The following is a 12,732-nucleotide window of genomic DNA, read 5'->3' as shown; positions in this document are numbered from 1 at the left end:
AAACTTAGAGTTTGGCTGTGGCCTCTGAGAACCAAACTTAGAGTTTGATTGTGGGGGCTATGTTTGACTCTGTACTGAGAGAAGCTTTTCATGCTTCCTCTCCATTGTTAAAGAAGAAGATCCTTGAGCCTTAAACACAAGGTAGTCTCCATTCAATTGAAGGACTAATTCTCCTCTGTTAACATCTATCACAGCTCCTGTTGTGGTTAGGAAAGGTCTTCCAAGGATGATGCATTCATCCTTCTCCTTCCTAGTGTCAAAGATAATGAAATCAGCAGGGATGTAAAGGCCTTCAACCTTTACCAACACGTCCTCTACCAATCCATAAGCTTGTCTTACTGACTTGTTTGCCATTTGTAATGAGAATAAGGCAGGCTGTACCTCAATGATCCCCAGCTTCTCCATTACAAAGAGTGGCATAAGATTTATGCTTGACCCTAGGTCACACAGAGCTTTCTCAAAGATCATGGTGCCTATGGTACATGGTATTACGAATTTGCCAGGATCTTGTCTCTTTTGAGGTAAAGTTTGCTAAACCCAGGTATTTAGTTCACTAATGAGCAAGGGAGGTTCACCTTCCCAAGTCTCATTACCAAATAACTTGGAATTCAGTTTTATGATAGCTCCTAGATATTGAGCAACTTGCTCTCCAGTTACATCTTCATCCTCTTCAGAGGAAGAATAGTCTTCAGAGCTCATGAATGGCAGAAGGAGGTTTAATGGAATCTCTATGGTCTCTATATGGGCCTCAGATTCCCGTGGGTCCTCAATAGGGAACTCCTTCTTGCTTGAGAGACATCCCATGAGGTCTTCCTCATTGGGATTCACGTCCTCTCCTTCCTCTCTAGGTTCGGCCATATTGATTATATCAATGGCCTTGCACTCTCTTTTTGGATTTTCTTCAATATTGCTTGGGAAAGTACTAGGAGGAGTTTAAGTGATTTTTTTTACTCAGCTGGCCCACTTGTGCCTCCAGATTTCTGATGGAGGATCTTGTTTCACTCATTAAACTTAAAGTGGCCTTAGACAGATCAGAGACTAAATTTGCTAAGTTAGAGGTACTCTGTTCATAATTCTCTGTCTGTTGCTAAGAAGATGATGGATAAGGCTTGATATTGCTGAGCCTATTTCTTCCAACATTATTAAAGCTTTGTTGAGGCTTTTGTTGATCCTTCCATGAGAAATTTGGATGATTTCTCCATGAAGAATTATAGGTGTTTCCATAAGATTTCTCCATGATGAATTATAGGTGTTTCCATAAGGGTCACCCATATAATTTATTTCTGCTATTGCAGGGTTCTCAGGATCATAAGCTTCTTCTTCAGAAGATGCCTCTTTAGTACTGTTGGATGCATTTTGCCATCCATTCAGACTTTGAGAAATCATGTTGACTTGCTGAGTCAACATTTTATTCTGAGCCAAAATGGCATTCAGAGCATCAATTTCAAGAACTCCCTTCCTTTGAGGCATCCCATTATTGACGAAATTACTCTCAGAAGTGTACATGAACTAGTTATTTGCAACTATATCAATAAGTTCTTAAGCCTCTGAAGGCGTTTTCTTTTGGTGAATGGATCCACCTGCAGAATGGTCCAGTAACATCTTAGAGAACTCAGATAGACCATAATAGAATATATCTATCATGGTCCATTCGGAAAACATGTCAGAAGGACATCTTTTGGTTATCTGCTTGTATCTTTCCCAAGCTTCATAGAGGGATTCACCATCTTTTTATTTGAAGGTCTGAACATCCACTCTAAGCTTGCTCAGCTTTTGAGGAGGAAAGAACTTAGCCAAGAAGGCCGTGACCAGCTTATCCCTGGAGTCCAGGCTATCCTTAAGTTGTGAATCCAACCATGTTCTAGCTCTGTCTCTTACAACAAAAGGGAAAAGCATGAGCCTGTAGACTTCAGGATCTACTCCATTCATCTTTACAGTCTCACAGATATCTACTCCATTAGTCTTAACAGTCTCACAGATCTGCAAGAACTCAGTTAAGAACTGGTAGGGATCTTCTGATGGAAGTCCATGAAACTTGCAGTTTTGTTGCATTAGAGCAACTAATTGAGGTTTCAGCTCAAAATTGTTTGCTCCAATGGTAGGAATTGAGATGCTTCTTCCATCAAACTTGGACGTAGGTGTAGTATAATCACCAAGCATCCTTCTTGCATTATTGTTGTTGGGTTTGGCTGCCATCTCCTTTTCTTGTTCGAAAATTTCAGCAAGGTTATCTCTGGATTGTTGTAATTTAGCTTCTCTTAGTTTCCTCTTCAGAGTCCTTTCAGGTTCTGGATTAGCTTCAACAAGAATGCCTTTTTCCTTGTTCCTGCTCATATGAAGGAGAAGAGAACAAAAAAAGAAGAGGAATCTTCTATGTCATAGTAAAGAGGTTCCTTATTATTAGTAGAAGAAGAAAGGGGATAAAAAAAGGAGAATCCAAACACAAGGGTAAGGATAGGGGCAGTGATTTGAGATAAAGAGAAGTGTTAGTAAATTAATGAATAAATAGAATAAGATTAGGGAGAAGTTTTCGAAAATAATTTTGAAAAGGAGTTAATGATTTTTGAAAATTAAGATAAGAAATAAAATTAAAATTAAAATTTAAAACAATTAATTAATTAAAAAAAGAATTTTTGAAAAAGATGGACAAAAAGTCAAATAGTTAGTTGAAAAAGATTTGAAAATCAAATTTGAAAAGATAAGAAGATAAGAAGATAAGAAGTTAGAAAAGATATTTTAAAATCAATTTTTCAAAAAAAGATAAAATTTTGAAAAAAAGATATGATATAAAAGATAAAATAAAAAGATATGATTAAAAAGATATGGTTAGAAAAGATTTAATTTTTAAAATTAAAATTAATTACTTAACTAACAAGAAACTAAAAGATAAGATTCTAGAATTTAAAGATTGAACCTTTCTTAACAAGAAAGTAATGAACTTCAAATTTTTGAATCAATCATATTAATTGTTAGCATAATTTTTGAAAATAAAGATAAAATTAAGAAAAAAGATTTTTGAAAAATAATTAAAAAAATAAATTTCAAAAATTAAATAAAAAATGAAAATGATTTGATTTTTGAAAAAGTTTTGAAAAGATAAGATTTTTAAAATTTGAAAATTTGACTTGACTTACAAGAAACAACTAATTTTAAAAATTTTTGACTAAGTCAACCCAAATTTTCGAAATTTTGAGAGAAAAAAGAAAAGATATTTTTTTTATTTTTAAATTTTTAATGATGAGAGAGAAAAACACAAATATGACCCAAAACATAAAAATTTTGGATCAAAAGCAATGATGCATGCAAGAACACTATGAATGTCAAGATGAACACCAAGAACACTTTGAAGATCATGATGAACATCAAGAACATATTTTTGAAAAAATTTATATGCAAAGAAAACATGCAAGACACCAAACTTAGAAATCTTTAATGCTTAGACAATATGAATGCAAAGATGCATATGAAAAACAATAAAAGACACAAGACAAGAAAACATTAAGATCAAACAAGAAGACTTACCAATAACAACTTGAAGATCATGAAGAACATTATGAATGCATGAATTTTCGAAAAATGCAAGAAAAATTTTTAAAGCATGCAATTGACACCAAACTTAAAAATTGACTCAAGACTCAAACAAGAAACACAAAGTATTTTTGGTTTTTTTAATATTTTATGATTTTTTTTGTATTTTCTTTTATTTTTTTTTCGAAAAACATATAGGAAAAGAAATTAAGAGGATCAAAAATTTTTAATAAGAATTGCAGGAATCTTTCAATGTTAGTCTAAAGCTCCAATCCAAGGGTTGGGCACGGCTTAATAGCCAGCCAACTTTAGAAGATATAAATCAGGCATGCAACAGCTGATATTTCATCCAACTCGATATACATACCCGTTATGTTGACAAGTGGAAGCCTCAATCCAAAAGGATTTGGATATGGCTTTACAGCCAGTCAAGCTTCCACATGCTTCATGAAACTCTAGAATCCATTCTTAAAAATTCTGAAGCCATAGAATGATTTATTTTCAAAATATTATTATTATTATTATTATTTCGAAAATAATTTTTGGGGAAAAAAAAGAAAACAAAGAAAAATTTTTGAATTCTTTTTGAAAACTTTTTGAAAAGAAAATTACCTAATCTGAGTAACAAGACGAACCGTTAGTTGTCCAAACTCGAACAATCCCCGGCAACGGCGCCAAAAACTTGGTGCACGAAATTGTGATCATCAACAATGGCACCAAAAACTTCGTAGCGCTCTCAAACGTGAATCACACTTAGTCACAACTCCGCACAACTAACCAGTGAGTGCACTGGGTCGTCCAAGTAATACCTTACGTGAGTAAGGGTCGATCCCACGGAGGTTATTAGTATGAAGCAAGCTATAACCATCTTGTAAATCTCAGTTACGCGGATAGTAAATGTTATGAAGTTTTCGAATAATAAATAAAATGGAAAATAAAGATAGAGTTACACATGTAATTCAATGGTGGGAATTTCAGATAAGTGTGTGGAGGTGCTTGTCCCTGTTGGATCTCTGCTTTCCTACTGTCTTCCTTCAATCCTTCTTATTCCTTTCCATGGCAAGCTGTATGTAGGGCATCACTGTTGTCAATGGCTACATCCCATCCTCTCAGTGAAAAAGGTCCAAATGTTCTGTCACGGCACGACTAATCATTTGTCGGTTCTCGATCATGTTGGAATAGAATCCCTTGATTCTTTTGCGTTTGTCATCACGCCCAAGAAGCGCGAGTTTGAAGCTCGTCACAGTCATTCAATCCCGGAATCCTACTCGGAATACCACAGACAAGATTTAGACTTTCCGGATTCTCATGAATGCCGCCATCAATCTAGCTTATACCACGAAGATTCTGATTAAGGAATCCAAGAGATATGCGCTCGGTCTAAGGTAGAACGGAAGTGGTTGTCAGTCACGCGTTCATAGGTGAGAATGATGATGAGTGTCACTGATCATCACATTCATCCTGTTGAAGTGCAACGAATATCTTAGAATAAGAACAAGCGGAATTGAATAGAAAATAGTAGTAATTGCATTGAAACTTGAGGTACAGCAGAGCTCCACATCCTTAATCTATGGTGTGTAGAAACTCCACCGTTAAAAATACATAAGTGATGAAGGTCCAGGCTTGGCCGAATGGCCAGCCCCCCAAACATGATCAAAATATCAAAAAATACAATCAAAAGTCCTTCTTGTCAAAAGACACCGAAAAAAGTCCTATTTATACTAGACTAGCTACTAGGGTTTACAGAAGTAAGTAGTTGATGCAGAAATCCACTTTCGGGGCCCACTTGGTGTGTGTTTGGGCTGAGCTTGAGCTTTACATGTGCAGAGGCTTATTTTGGAGTTGAACGCCAAGTTGTAACGTGTTTTTGGCGTTCAACTCTGGTTCGTGACGTGTTTCTGGCGTTTGACTCCAGAATGCAGCATGGAACTGACGTTGAGCGCCAGTTTACGTCATCTAATCTCGAATAAAGTATGGACTATTATATATTGCTGGAAAGCTCTGGATGTCTACTTTCCAACGCTGTTCAGAGCGCGCCATTTGGAGTTCTGTAGCTCTAGAGAATCCATTTTGAGTATAGGGAGGTCAGAATCCAACAACATCAGCAGTCCTTTGTCAGCCTTTTATCAGAGTTTTGCTCAGGTCTCTCAATTTCAGCCAGAAATTACCTGAAATCACAGAAAAACACACAAACTCATAGTAAAGTCCTCACAACCTAAAGATAGCCTGGACTCTTGGGATAAGCTAGTCACGGCTTTCTTGGCTAAGTTTTTTCCTTCTCAAAAACTGAGCAGGCAGCTCATCAATGTTCAGACCTTCAAGCAAAAAGATGGTGAATCCCTCTATGAAGCTTGGGAAAGATACAAGCAGTTAACCAAAAAGTGTCCTTCTAGCATGCTTTTAGAATGGACCATTTTGGATATATTCTATGATGGTCTATCTGAGCTCTCCAAGATGTCACTGGACCATTCTGCAAGTGGATCTATTCACCTAAAGAAAACGCTTGCAGAAGCTCAAGAACTCATTGACATGGTTGCAAATAACCAATTCATGTACACCTCTGAGAGGAATCCTGTGAGTAATAGGATGCCTCAGAAGAGGGGAGTTCTTGAAATTGATGCTCTGAATGCCATATTGGCTCAGAACAAAATGTTGACTCAGCAAGTCAACATGATTTTTCAGAGTCTGAATGGATTGTAAAATTCATCCAATAGTACTAAAGAAGCATCTTCTGAAAAAGAAGCTTATGATCCTGAGAACCCTGCAATGGCAGAGGTGAATTACATGGGTAAAGTCTATGGAAACACCTATAATCCCTCATGGAGAAATCATCCAAATTTCTCATGGAAGGATCAACAAAAGCCCCAACAAGGTTTCAATAATGGTGGAAGAAACAAGTTTAGCAATAACAAGCCTTTTCCATCATCTTCTCAGCAACAGACAGAGAATTCTGAGCAGAGCTCCTCTAGCTTAGCAAATATAGTTTCTGATCTATCTAAGGCCACTTTAAGTTTTATGAATGAAAAAAGGTCCTCCATTAGAAACTTGGAGGCACAAGTGGGTCACCTGAGTAAGAAGAGAATCCAAAGAGAGAGTGCAAGGCCATTGATATAATCAAAATGGCCAAATCCAAAGAGGAAGGGGAGGACGTGAATCCCAATGAGGAAGACCTCATGGGGCCTCCTCCAGAGAGAAAAGAGTTCCCTATTAAGGACCTGAAGGAATCTGAGGCTCATATAGAGACCATAGAGATTCCATTAAACTTCCTTCTGCCATTCATGAGCTCTGAGAACTATTCTTCCTCTGAAGAGGATGAAGATGTAACTGAAGAGCAAGTTGTTCAATATCTAGGAGCCATCATGAAGTTGAATGCCAAGTTGTTTGGTAATGAGACTTGGGAAGGTGAACCTCCCTTGCTCATTAGTGAACTAAATACATGGGTTCAACAAACTTTACCTCAAAAGAAACAATATCCTGGTAAATTCTTAATACCCTGTACCATAGGCACCATGACCTTTGAGAATGCTCTGTGTGACCTGGGGTCAGGTATAAATCTTATGCCACTCTCTGTAATAGAGAAAATGGGGATCTTTGAGGTACAAGCTGCAAGAACCTCATTAGAGATGGCAGACAAGTCAATAAAACAAGCTTATGGATTGGTAGAGGACGTGTTAGCGAAGGTTAAAGGCCTTTACATCCCTGCTGATTTCATAATCCTAGACACTGGGAAGGATGAGGATGAATGCATCATCCTTGGAAGACCCTTCCTAGCCACAGCAGGAGCTGTGATTGATGTTGACAGAGGAGAGCTAGTCCTTCAATTGAATGGGGACTAACTTGTGTTTAAAGCTCAAGGATCTTCCTCTGCAAACATGGAGAGGAAGCATGAAAAGCTTCTCTCAATATAGAGTCAAATAAAGCCCCCACAATCAAACTCTAAGTTTGGTGATGGGAGGCCACAACCAAACTCTAAGTTTGGTATTGAACCCTGATGAGCAGATATTTTATACGCTTTTTGGGGGTAATTTCATGTAGATTTTAGTATGTTTTAATTAGTTTTTAGTAGAATATTATTAGTTTTTAGGCAAAAATCATATTTCTGGACTTTACTATGAATTTGTGTATTTTTCTGTGATTTCAGGTATTTTCTGGCTGAAATTGAGGGAGCTGAGCAAAAATCTAAGTTAGGCTGAAAAAGGACTGCTGATGCTGTTGGATTCTGACCTCCCTGCACTCGAAATGGATTTTCTGGAGCTACAGGAGTCTAAATGGCGCGCTCTCAACGGCGTTGAAAAGTAGACATCCAGGGCTTTCCAGCAATATATAATAGTCCATACTTTAGGCGAAGATAGACGACGTAAACTGGCGTTCAACGCCAATATCATGCTGCTGTCTGGCGTTCAGCGCCAGAAACAGGTTACAAGCTGGAGTTCAACGCCAGAAACAGGTTACAACCTGGCGTTGAACGCCCAAAACAGCCCTAGGCACGAGAAGCTTAAGTCTCAGTCCCAGCACACACCAAGTGGGCCCCAGAAGTGGATTTCTGCACTATCTATCATAGTTTACTCATTTTCTGTAAACCTAGGTTACTAGTTTACTATTTAAACAACTTTTAGAGATTTACTTTGCATCTCATGACATTTTCAGATCTGAATTTTATATACTTTGACGGCATGAGTCTCTAAACTCCATTGTTGGGGGTGAGGAGCTCTGCAGCGTCTCGATGAATTAATGCAATTGTTTCTATTTCTCCATTCAAACGTGTGTGTTCCTATCTAAGATGTTCATTCGCGCTTAATTATGAAGAAGGTGATGATCCGTGACACTCATCACCTTCCTCAGATCCATGAATGTGTGCCTGACAACCACCTCCGTTCTACATCAGATTGAATGAGCTTCTCTTAGATTCCTCAATCAGAATCTTCGTGGTATAAGCTAGAATTGATGGCGGCCACTCTTGAGGATCCGAAAGGTCTAAACCTTGTCTGTGGTATTCCGAGTAGGATTCAAGGATTGAATGGCTGTGACGAGCTTCAAACTCGCGATTGCTGGGCGTGATGACAAACGCAAAAGAATCAATGGATCCTATTCCAACATGATCGAGAACCAACAGCTGATTAGCCGTGCTGTGACAGAGCATCTGGACCGTTTTCACTGAGAGGATGGGAGGTAGCCACTGACAATGGTGACACCCTATATACAGCTTGCCATAGAAGGAACTTTGCACTTTTCCATGGATGGAATACTACATTACAGAAATTCAAAAGACAAAGCATCTCCAAAACTCCAACATATTCTCCATTACTGCATTACAAGTAATTAATTCACGCTCTTTTATTTTTCTAATAATTCAAACTGATAATTTTAATTGAAATCCTGACTAAGAATAATAAAATAAACATATCTTGCTTCAAACCAATAATCTCCGTGGGATCAACCCTTACTCACGTAAGGTATTACTTGGACGACCCAGTGCACTTGCTGGTTAGTTGTGCAGATTGCAAAAGTGTGATTGCAATTTCGTGCACCAAGTTTTTGGCGCCGTTGCCGGGGATTATTCGAGTTTGAACAACTAAAAGGTTATTTTGTTGCTTAGATTAGGAATAATTTATTTTTGTTGTTATAGAGTCATTAAATTCTGAGTCTTTTATTCCCTTTTCAAAAATTTTTCAAAAATATATTATTTTTCCTTATTAATTTCTAATTTTCGTGAGTTTAGTGTCTTGTTCTAAGTTTGGTGTCAATTGCATGCTTTTCTTTGTCTCTTAATTTTTCGAATTGCATGTTCGTGTTCTTCCTTGATCTTCAAATTGTTCTTGTCAATTTCTCTTGTTTGATCTTGAGTTTTTCTTGTTTTGTGTCTTTTCTTGTTTTTCTCGTGTTTTTTTCAAAAAATTAACTTTCAAAAATTATACTTTTATCCATAAAAATAATACATCTTTAAAATACGTTACATTTTTAGCTCAGTTGGTTATAGCATTGGCTTATGTTCTTGGCAATTGGGCATCTTCTTTTTAAAATCTTTTTTTTTCAAAAATAATTTTTCTTAATTTAATCTTGTGCCAAACTTTAAGTTTGGTGTTTTCTTGTTTATCTTTCTTTAATTTTCGAAAATTTATCTTGGTTTTCTAAAAATTTTAAGTTTGGTGTTCTTTCTTTTGTTCTTGGTGTTCTTGTGAATCTTCAAGGTGTTCTTGAGTCTTTCTTGTGTTTTGATCTTAAAATTTTTAAGTTTGGTGTTCCTTGGTGTTTTCCCTCCAAAATTTTCGAAAATAAGGAGCATTAGATCTAAAAATTTTAAGTCTTGTGTCTTTTGTGAGTTTTTCTCTTTCATCATAAAATTCAAAATAAAAAAAAATCTTTTCTAACTGATTTTAAACTATATTTTCAAAATTTTTATATAAAAATTCAGATTTCAATTTCTAAATTTTTCAATTCTTATCTTTTTAATATATATTTTTATTATCTTTTTGAAAAATTTTATCCTAACCACTTTCTCCTTTTTCTCAAATTTTTCGAAAATCTTCACAAAATATTTCCAATTTTTTTATTTTATTTATTCCGTTTTTATTAATTTCATATTTATTTTATTTTATAAAATAAATTTTTATAAAATAAATAATATCAACATACATACCATCTCCCTTGCTCCATCATGGAACTAAGTGGAAATGCACCGTCCAAGAGGACTCTGGGGTCATATGCTAACCCCACTACTGCTTCATATGGGAGTAGTATCTGTATACCCTCCATTGGAGTTAGTAGCTTTGAGTTGAATCCTCAGCTCATTATCGTGGTGCAGCAAAGCTGTCAGTATTCCGGTCTTCCACATGAAGAACCTACAGAGTTTCTGGCACAATTTTTACAAATTGCTGACACAGTACATGATAAGGAAGTAGATCAGGATGTCTACAGATTATTACTGTTTCCATTTGCTGTAAAATATCAAGCTAAGAGAAGGTTAAATAACCAACCTAAGAACAGCATAAAGACATGGAAATAGCTGTCAGAAAAATTCCTGAATCACTATTTTCCTCCAAAACGGATGACACAGCTAAGGCTAAGCATCCAAGGCTTCAAACAAGGAGATGATAAATCCTTTTATGATGCCTGGGAGAGATACAGAGAGATGCTAAGAAAATACCCCTCTGAGATGTTTTCAGAGTGGGTGCAATTAGACATCTTCTACTATGGGCTTACAGAAAAAGCTCAGATTTCTTTAGATCACTCAGCTGGTGGATCCATACATATGAGAAAAACAATTGAAGAAGCTCAAGAGCTTATTGATACAGTTGCCAGAAATCAGCATCTGTACCTAAGCAGTGAATCTTCCATGAAAGAAGAAGCTAAAACAGTAACTGCTGAACTCAGTCCTGTAGATCAGGCTAATGAATTCAATCAGCAATTAGACTTTCTAACTCAGCAGCTAGCCAAATTCAAGGAAGTACTACTGGAAACAAGAATGGCTAACAGGAATATGGAAGTACAGTTAAAGCAAATAGAAAAGAAACTGTCAAAATAAATAGCAGAAGAATGCCAAGCAGTTCAATTAAGAAGTGGGAAAACATTAAATACCTCACTTCAAAGCAGCAGGAAGCCAAGAAATGAACAAATGACTACTCAAAATCCCTCTGAGGACAATCAGAGCCCAGAGAGGAATAATTCTGGCGCTGAACGCCCAAACCATGCTCATTCCTGGCATTCAACGCCAGAAACAAGCAAGGATTTGGCATTGAACGCCCAAAGGGAGCATAGTTCTGGCGTTCAGACGCCAGAAACAGGCAAGGAGCCGGCGTCTAACGCCACTCCAGCTTCCACCCCTGGCATTCAAATGCCAGTGGGGGATCAGACACATACAAGTGATGATAACAACCCTTCTAAAAAGGCTTCCCAACTCACTTCTACAGGTAATAAACCTGCAGCAACTAAGGTTGAGGAATACAAAGCCAAAATGCCTTATCCTCAAAAACTCCGCCAAGCGGAACAGGATAAGCAATTTGCCCGCTTTGCAGACTATCTCTGGACTATTGAAATAAAGATTCCGTTTGCAGAAGCACTTGAGCAAATATCCTCTTATGCCAAGTTCATGAAAGAGATCTTAAGTCATAAGAAGGATTGGAGGGAAACTGAAAAAGTTTACCTCACTGAAGAATGCAGTGCAGTTATCCTGGAAAGCTTACCTGAGAAGCTTAAGGATCCCGGAAGCTTTATGATACCATGCACATTAGAGGGTACTTGTACCAAGAAGGCTCTATGTGATCTTGGGGCAAGTATCAACTTAATACCTACATCTATTATCACAATGCTTGGTTTGACTGAAGAAGTCAAACCAACCCGGATATGTCTTCAACTTGCTGATGGCTCCATTAAATACCCATCAGGCGTGATTGAAGACATGATTGTCAAGGTTGGGCCATTTGCCTTTCCTACTAACTTTGTGGTGCTGGAAATGGAGGAGCACAAGAGTGCAACTCTCATTCTAGGAAGACCTTTCCTAGCAACTAGCCGAACCCTCATTGACGTCCAAAAAGGGGAAGTAACCCTGAGAGTCAATGAGGAGGAGTTCAAGTTGAATGTTGTCAAAGCCATGCAACATCCAGACACCCCAAATAACTGCATGAGTGTTGATATCATTGACTCTTGGTGCACGAAATTGCAATCACACTTTTGCAATCCCGCACAACTAACCAGCAAGTGCACTGGGTCGTCCAAGTAATACCTTGCGTGAGCAAGGGTCGATCCCACGGAGATTGTCGGTGGTGCGCGAAATTGTGAACAATACTTTTCACAACTCTCATAATCCCCGGTCATGAACCCCAAAAACTTGGTAGCTCAATACCATGGCATTACACAACTTCGCACAACTAACTAGCAAGTGCACTGGGTCGTCCAAGTAATAAACCTTATGCGAGTAAGGGTCGATCCCACGGAGATTGTTAGTATTGAAGCAAGCTATGGTCATCTTGTAAATCTTAGTCAGGCAAACTCAAATGATAATGGTGATGAACGAAAATAACACAAAGGTAAAGATAGAGATACTTATGTAATTCATTGGTAGGAACTTCAGATAAGCGCATGAAGATGCCTTCCCTTCCGTCTCTCTGCTTTCCTACTGTCTTCATCCAATCCTTCTTACTCCCTTCCATGGCAAGCTTAAGCAAGGGTTTCACCGTTGTCAGTGGCTACCTCCCATCCTCTCAGTGA

General features: G+C 37.5%; 1 non-coding gene across 1 annotated transcript; it reads left to right on the top strand.

Moving 5' to 3' along the window:
• The first annotated feature begins 1,660 nt into the window (after nucleotides 1-1,660).
• On the top strand, nucleotides 1,661-1,764 carry LOC127745336 (small nucleolar RNA R71). The gene has a single exon (XR_008006533.1). It is a non-coding gene; the product is annotated as a small nucleolar RNA R71 (small nucleolar RNA).
• Nucleotides 1,765-12,732: the final 10,968 nt, after the last annotated feature.

This window comes from Arachis duranensis, chromosome 2 (genome assembly GCF_000817695.3).
Source record: "Arachis duranensis cultivar V14167 chromosome 2, aradu.V14167.gnm2.J7QH, whole genome shotgun sequence".
NCBI lineage: Eukaryota > Viridiplantae > Streptophyta > Magnoliopsida > Fabales > Fabaceae > Arachis > Arachis duranensis.
This window is presented reverse-complemented; position numbering and strand designations above follow the sequence as displayed.